The 8,205-nt window shown below is 38.7% G+C and overlaps 1 pseudogene; it reads left to right on the top strand.

Moving 5' to 3' along the window:
* Positions 1–2,137: 2,137 nt before the first annotated feature.
* Positions 2,138–7,081, top strand: LOC118344208 (annotated as a pseudogene).
* Positions 7,082–8,205: the final 1,124 nt, after the last annotated feature.

Raw genomic sequence — 8,205 nt, 5'->3', positions numbered from 1 at the left:
CACAATCCGCGGCCACGGGTGGAATCAAAATCTACTTAGATTCGCTAACCCTAACTCATGGTGGTCAACAGTGGGTACTGGTCTATGTCAAGTGAAAGATAAGTTCATGTTCATGTTATTTACGTATGCATTTATGAGTATGCATATTTTCAAGAAAACCCAATGTTTATTATGTTTACTGTATGATGTATTGCTTATTTAGTATTCGACTCATTTTTGTATGTTTTTATGTTTTAACCACCCTAGGTGATGATGTTTATGTTTTAAACAGTTTATGTTATGCTCAGTTTTATGATTTTAGTTTAATAAGTTATTTTGATAAGCACATAAGATGATTTTAAATAAATCCTTCCGCAAACTCTCTTTTAAATTTTAAGTATTTAATAAAGATTGTATTATAAGGAATCTTTGTACCTGGCACTTCCTTTTGTATAAAAGAAAATATTTTTAAGTAAAATTCAGTAGTAGCACTCTGGCTCTAAAAAGGTTACTTGAGGAACGGGGTGTGTGACTATATATCTTGAACAAGCTTGTAACTACTCTATAAAGGCAAAGGAGGTTGCCTTAAGCTTGGGACTTCTCTATAAAGCCAAAGGAGGTTGCATACGAAGGGGATCTTTTTGAGTTTGACCAATGAAGGGATTCTTGTGCTGTGTCAGTTTCCTGTGTGAATGTCAAAAGGGAATTGTGATTTTCTTTTGGAGATCCCTAATTTTTTTTTTTTTTTTGGGAGATTACATAACAATGAAATCATTTGGGATTCTTAGTTTAATGATACCATGATATTTTGAAAAATTTCTCTCCATCTTACTTACATTTACATGAATTTTCGCTGCAATTTATTGCATACTGCTAGAAATACATTAGGTGCATTGCATCTTAACAGTCATGTATAGAGGTCTGTAGCCTTGAGTTATGATATGAACCCGCGGGAATGAATTCCCTTGAACGCACAATCAATTTGAAAACTCCCCAAGAAAGCCAAAATCAAGTCAAATGATGAAAAATCTAGACCCGATAAGAACTCGTTTCAAGAACCTAGTGATGCAAACCAAGGAGTTGGACATGCTAATCATACAAGTGGGAATGGAGCTGAATTTGTACAAGACCCTTTGTCATTTCCTAGTGGCCCAATTACAAGACTTAGAGCCAAACGTGATGCAAATCAAGGAGTTGGACATGCTAATCATACAAGTGGGAATGGAGCTGAATTTGTACAAGACCCTTTGTCATTTCCTAGTGGCCCAATTACAAGACTTAGAGCCAAACGTTTCAAGGAAGCACTAAATGGGCTAATCCAAGAGAATTGGGCTGATTCTAAAAAGACCAAGATGGGCTCAAATAATATTCAAGACTTAATCCATGTCATCAAGGCAATTAAAGAGGCTAATTAGCACATAGAAATATGATGAATGGTCTGACCATTAAAGGACGTGAATTTGTTAAGTTTCAAGAATATTAAATAGGTGAATGAACTTGGTCTTGCCTGGGTACGTGAAATACATTGAATTTAGTCATTTAGTCATTTCTGGCTGCCTCTAGAAGTCCAAGAGGCCTAAATTTCGTGGGACTTGTTATGTTAATATTTGTGTTGCTTTTAAAGCTGTAGTTATGACTTTTCCTATTCTTGGAGGGTTGTTCCAAGTATATAAAGGGGTTATTTCGAGTTTTAATATCAGATTGGAAATTTCAGAAACTTATTTGTTTTTGTGAGGTCTTGTGTTCCTCTTGGTTCTTCAAAGAACTCCTTGAACTTATCAAGTTAATCTTGTGGCGTTCAAGCTCCAAACTTATCACCTTGATTCTGATTTCTGGGTGTGGCGTTTTCAATCCTTCGTAGTCTTGGTTCTCATCTAGTTGGGTGACTGGTCAAGGCTCAACAAATCTTGTCAATACGATCTTGGGGTTCCAAGCCATCATTGTTATCGGGTTTCATCACAATTGTTGGTGAAGTTCATATCATTTTGGTATCAGAGCCAGGTTCTAAGATAAGTTTGTCTATCTTTTATTTTCGTTCTATTTCCTGTTCCTGCTGTGTTTAAAAAAAAAAAAAAAGGGTACACGATTCCAGTAAGAAAACTTCTTCCTTTCAATCTTGTATCTCACCTTATTCAAGTACTTGAACTTTTGATGAGTTTTGGTTGTTTATTTTCTGAATTGCTGCTGGATTATTTTGAATGAGTTTCTTGAAGTTCGATTAAGAACTAAAGAAGACACAGAAGAGTGGAAAAAGGCAAGAGTGTGCGAGACCATATGAGGGTAAAAGCCGTTTAGAGTGAAAACACGAGTGCAAGTGTATCAATTCTTGAGTGAAACACGTGAGGGAGTGCTTGTGAGGATTCTAACTTTGTTTGCAGATTTTAAAACATGTCTAATAATCAAGAAGAAGACACAACCGAAGAATTTCGACAACCTCCAGTTCCAAACCTCCAAATGCAAGCGATGTTAGGGGAGATGAGGCGTATGTTGAGGGCTGAATTAGAACCTATTCACGAAAGGTTGGACAGGGTAGAAGCGGAAACTCCTAGGGGCCAGCAACATGACATCCACAATAGGCAGCATGGTGGGCGTGGTCCGTGGCGGAATGTTGATGGAGAGGCGGAGTCGGAGGAGTTTGATGAGCAATATTTGAACCGAGGCAGGATTGAGCGTGGGTATAGAAATAGAGAAGCTAGGATGGGTAGGCCTAGGAGGGATAACGATTTAGGAAATATAAAGATTAAAATCCCATCTTTTCAAGGTAAAAATGATCCTGAAGTTTATTTGGAGTGGGAAACTAAAATGGAGATGGTTTTTGATTGTCACAACTACTCAGAGATAAAGAAGGTTAAGTTGGCTGCAATTGAATTTACCGATTATGCCATTGTGTGGTGGGATCAATTACTGATTAATAGGAGGAGGAATAGAGAGCCACCCGTGGACACTTGGGAGGAAATGAAAATGCTTATGAGGAAGCGTTTTGTACCCAGCCACTATTATAGGGGATTGTATCAAAAATTACAGAGGTTAATTCAAGGATCTAAAAGTGTGGATGAGTATTACAAGGAGATGGAGGTAGCTATGATCCGGGCAAATGTAGAAGAGGACCGGGAAGCCACCATGGCTAGGTTTTTGCACGGTTTAAATCGTGAGATTGCGGATATAGTCGAGATGCAGCACTATGTTGAGTTGACAGATATGGTGCATCAAGCCATAAAGGTGGAGGAACAATTCAAACGAAAGGGATTGGCTAGGAGGGGACTGCCTATGGCTACAACCAGCTCGTGGAAGACAACTCCAAAAAGGGACGAGCAGCAACAAAATAAGCCAAAATTTGAATCCTCTAAGAATGCCAACTTAAAGACCGCCACTACTTCAGGTACAATCGAGACTTCAAGTTCTAAGACACGTGATATTAAATGTTTTAAATGTCAGGGGCGCGGACATATAGCCAGCCAGTGTGTAAACAAGAGGGTGATGGTGATAAATGCCCAAGGAGAGCTTGAGTCAGAAAATGAGGAAGAAGTAGATAATGATGATATGCCATCTATGGAGGATGCTGACGATGAGCAAAATGCTGTGGTTGGAGATTTATTGGTTGCAAGGCGAGTTCTCAATGTGCAGGTTAAGGAGGAAGAAAGTAACCAAAGGGAGAACTTGTTTCATACTCGGTGCTTTGTAAATAACAAAGTTTGCAGTGTCATTATCGATGGTGGGAGTTGCACAAATGTAGCCAGCACTTATTTGGTGGAGAAATTGGCTTTAACTACCTTGAAACATCCTCAACCTTACCGGCTTCAGTGGTTGAATGAATGTGGGGAAATCAAGGTGACAAGACAAGTGTTGGTGGCATTATCCATTGGCAAATATGAGGATGAGGTGCTTTGTGATGTGGTTCCTATGCACGCATGCCATTTACTGTTGGGAAGACCATGGCAGTATGATCTGAGGGTTACGCATGATGGATTCACAAATAAGTATTCCTTCACTCTTAATAGGCAACCTATTACTCTTGTGCCATTAACTCCAAAACAGGTCAGGGAGGACCAATTAAAGTTACAAAGTTCGAATGAAAAAAAAAAAGGAAAAGGAAAGGAAGGCCGAAACTGAAAAAAAAGACTTAAAAAAAAAAGGAGAGAAAAACATTGATCAGAGTGAAAAAGAAAGAGAGAGGATTTCGGCTATAGTGAGAGCAAGAGAGGAAAAATTCAATTACATTGCAAAAAAAAGTGAGATCAAGAGAGCATTATTTTCACACCAGCCCCTTATTGTACTCATGTACAAGGAGGCTCTTTTATGTACTAATGATCTCGTCGGTGCTTTGCCGAGCAATATTGTTTCTCTTTTGCAGGAGTTTGAAGATGTCCTTCCTGAAGAGGTACCATATGGTTTACCTCCAATCCGAGGGATTGAACATCAAATTGATTTCATACCTGGTGCATCAATTCCAAACCGACCTGCTTATAGGAGTAATCCCGAGGAGACCAAGGAACTTCAGAGGCAAGTAAGTGAATTATTGGAGAAGGGGTTTGTGCGTGAAAGTATGAGTCCTTGTGCGGTTCCGGTGCTGTTAGTTCCCAAGAAGGATGGAACATGGAGGATGTGTGTTGACTGCCGAGCCATCAACAACATAACGGTAAAGTATCGTCATCCCATTCCTAGACTAGATGATATGTTGGATGAATTGTATGGTTCTTGTGTCTTTACAAAAATTGATCTTAAGAGTGGATATCATCAGATTAGGATGAAAGAAGGTGATGAATGGAAAACTGCTTTTAAGACTAAATATGGTTTGTATGAGTGGTTAGTGATGCCTTTCGGTTTAACTAATGCTCCGAGCACATTTATGCGTTTGATGAACCATGTTTTGCGAGCATTTATTGGCAGATTTGTAGTTGTGTATTTTGATGATATCCTGATCTATAGCAAAAATTTGGAAGAACATGTAATGCATTTGAAATCTGTTTTGGAAATTCTAAGGAAAGAAAGGTTGTTTGCTAACCTCAAAAAGTGCACCTTTTGCACGGATAAGCTTGTGTTTCTTGGTTTTGTTGTTAGTAAGAGAGGAATTGAGGTGGATGAGGAAAAGGTGAAGGCAATCCAAGAGTGGTCAACGCCTACAACAGTCAGCCAAGTGAGGAGTTTCCACGGCTTAGCTAGCTTCTATAGACGGTTTGTGCGTGATTTTAGTAGCTTAGCCGCCCCTCTTACTGAAGTCATCAAGAAAAATGTGCCGTTTAAGTGGGGAAAAGAACAAGAAAAGGCATTTAGTCTGATCAAAGAAAAGTTAACTAATGCACCTTTGCTTGTTTTACCTAACTTTGCTAAAACTTTTGAAATTGAGTGTGATGCTTCAGGCATAGGAATTGGAGCTGTTTTGATGCAAGAAGGCCGTCCAATTGCTTATTTCAGTGAAAAGTTGAGTGGGGCAGCCCTAAATTACCCTACTTATGATAAGGAGATGTATGCCTTGGTGAGGGCTTTGGAAAATTGGCAACACTATCTATGGCCAAAGGAGTTTGTGATTCACACAGATCATGAGTCTTTGAAGCATTTGAAAGGACAGCAAAGGTTGAACAAACGCCATGCCAAGTGGGTGGAATTCATTGAAACATTTCCGTATGTGATCAGATATAAGCAAGGTAAGGAAAATGTGGTGGCTGATGCATTGTCCCGAAGGTATGCCTTACTTTCCATTTTAGATACAAAAATGCTTGGCTTTGAATACATTAAGGAATTGTATGCTCAAGATTCTGATTTTGGTGATGTGTTCAATGCATGTGAAAAAATGGCGTTTGGTAAGTTTTATAGGTATGATGGATTTTTGTTTCGGGAAAATAAACTGTGTTTGCCAATATGTTCTTTGCGCGAATTGCTTGTGAGAGAAGCTCATGGTGGTGGTTTGATGGGTCATTTTGGTGTAGCTAAGACTTTAGGAATTTTGCATGAACATTTTTTTTGGCCTCATATGAAACGTGATGTGGAAAGAATTTGTGAGAAGTGTATCACGTGTAAACAGGCTAAGTCTAAGTTGAAACCCCATGGTTTGTACACCCCTTTGCCAATACCTAGTGAACCTTGGACTGATATTTCTATGGATTTTGTTTTAGGTTTACCTAGGACTAAGAGGGGGAGAGATTCAGTTTTTGTGGTGGTAGATAGATTTTCCAAGATGGCACACTTCATTGCATGCCATAAAACTGATGATGCATCACATATAGCTGATTTGTTCTTCAAAGAAATTGTTAGGTTACATGGTATGCCTAAGACCATTGTTTCTGATAGGGATGCAAAGTTTTTGAGTTACTTTTGGAAGACTTTGTGGGGAAAGCTGGGAACTAAGTTGTTGTTTTCTACTACTTGTCATCCACAAACGGATGGCCAAACTGAAGTAGTAAATAGAACTTTGTCGTCTTTGTTGCGTGCTATCATTAAAAAGAACTTGAAAGCATGGGAAGATTGTTTGCCACATGTTGAATTTGCTTACAATAGAAGTATACATTCTGCAACTAAGTTTTCACCATTTGAAATTGTTTATGGCTTTAACCCATTGTCACCTTTGGATTTAACTTCTTTACCTTTGAGTGAACGTGTGAACTTAGATGGCAAAAAGAAGGCAGAATTTGTAAAGATGATTCATGAAAAGGCACGGCTGAACATTGAAAGGAGGACTAAACAATATGTCCATCAAGCCAACAAGGGACGTAAGAAGGTAGTGTTTCAACCAGGAGATTGGGTTTGGTTGCACTTAAGGAAGGACCGTTTTCCAGAGAAGCGGCGTTCAAAACTCCTACCTCGGGGTGACGGGCCATTTCAAGTAGTAGAACGCATCAATGATAATGCCTACAAGCTTGACTTACCAGGTGAGTATGGTGTCAGTGCAAGCTTTAATGTTGCTGATTTGTCTCCTTTTGATGTAGGTGATGATTTGAGGACAAATCCTTCTCAAGAGGGGGAGAATGATGCAAACCAAGGAGTTGGACATGCTAATCATACAAGTGGGAATGGAGCTGAATTTGTACAAGACCCTTTGTCATTTCCTAGTGGCCCAATTACAAGACTTAGAGCCAAACGTTTCAAGGAAGCACTAAATGGGCTAATCCAAGAGAATTGGGCTGATTCTAAAAAGACCAAGATGGGCTCAAATAATATTCAAGACTTAATCCATGTCATCAAGGCAATTAAAGAGGCTAATTAGCACATAGAAATATGATGAATGGTCTGACCATTAAAGGACGTGAATTTGTTAAGTTTCAAGAATATTAAATAGGTGAATGAACTTGGTCTTGCCTGGGTACGTGAAATACATTGAATTTAGTCATTTAGTCATTTCTGGCTGCCTCTAGAAGTCCAAGAGGCCTAAATTTCGTGGGACTTGTTATGTTAATATTTGTGTTGCTTTTAAAGCTGTAGTTATGACTTTTCCTATTCTTGGAGGGTTGTTCCAAGTATATAAAGGGGTTATTTCGAGTTTTAATATCAGATTGGAAATTTCAGAAACTTATTTGTTTTTGTGAGGTCTTGTGTTCCTCTTGGTTCTTCAAAGAACTCCTTGAACTTATCAAGTTAATCTTGTGGCGTTCAAGCTCCAAACTTATCACCTTGATTCTGATTTCTGGGTGTGGCGTTTTCAATCCTTCGTAATCTTGGTTCTCATCTAGTTGGGTGACTGGTCAAGGCTCAACAAATCTTGTCAATACGATCTTGGGGTTCCAAGCCATCATTGTTATCGGGTTTCATCACAATTGTTGGTGAAGTTCATATCACCTAGAATATATTAAAATCTAGACCCGTTGAAGAACCCGTCTCAAGAACCCAGATTACAAAGGAGGAACGCCACAAAGGTTGTGATTTACCTTTGATAAGTTCAAAAATTCATTTAAGAACAAGAGAAGTAAAACTCAACTCACAATAAATAAATTCATTCGATTTCATAAACTGATTAGAATGAGGCTACATAGAGTATTTAAAGCAAAACCTAATGAAACCCTAGCAAAATAGAACCCCATCTTCCAAAAATACCCCTGAGTGAACAGTGCCGCGGCTACTGTACGGCGCTACAGTACTCAGCTACAGTAACACTAACCCTAGTTCAATAAAATAATAACTTTCCCAACGTGCCCTTGCATAGGCCCCCTTAAATGCTTCCCATAATAAACTCAATTATTCTACACTAATAAAATAAGTCATTTACAAAAATTAAATAAGTTGAAAGTCTTCAAGTCC

Source organism: Juglans regia, chromosome 13 (assembly GCF_001411555.2).
Source record: "Juglans regia cultivar Chandler chromosome 13, Walnut 2.0, whole genome shotgun sequence".
Lineage (NCBI taxonomy): Eukaryota > Viridiplantae > Streptophyta > Magnoliopsida > Fagales > Juglandaceae > Juglans > Juglans regia.
This window is presented reverse-complemented; position numbering and strand designations above follow the sequence as displayed.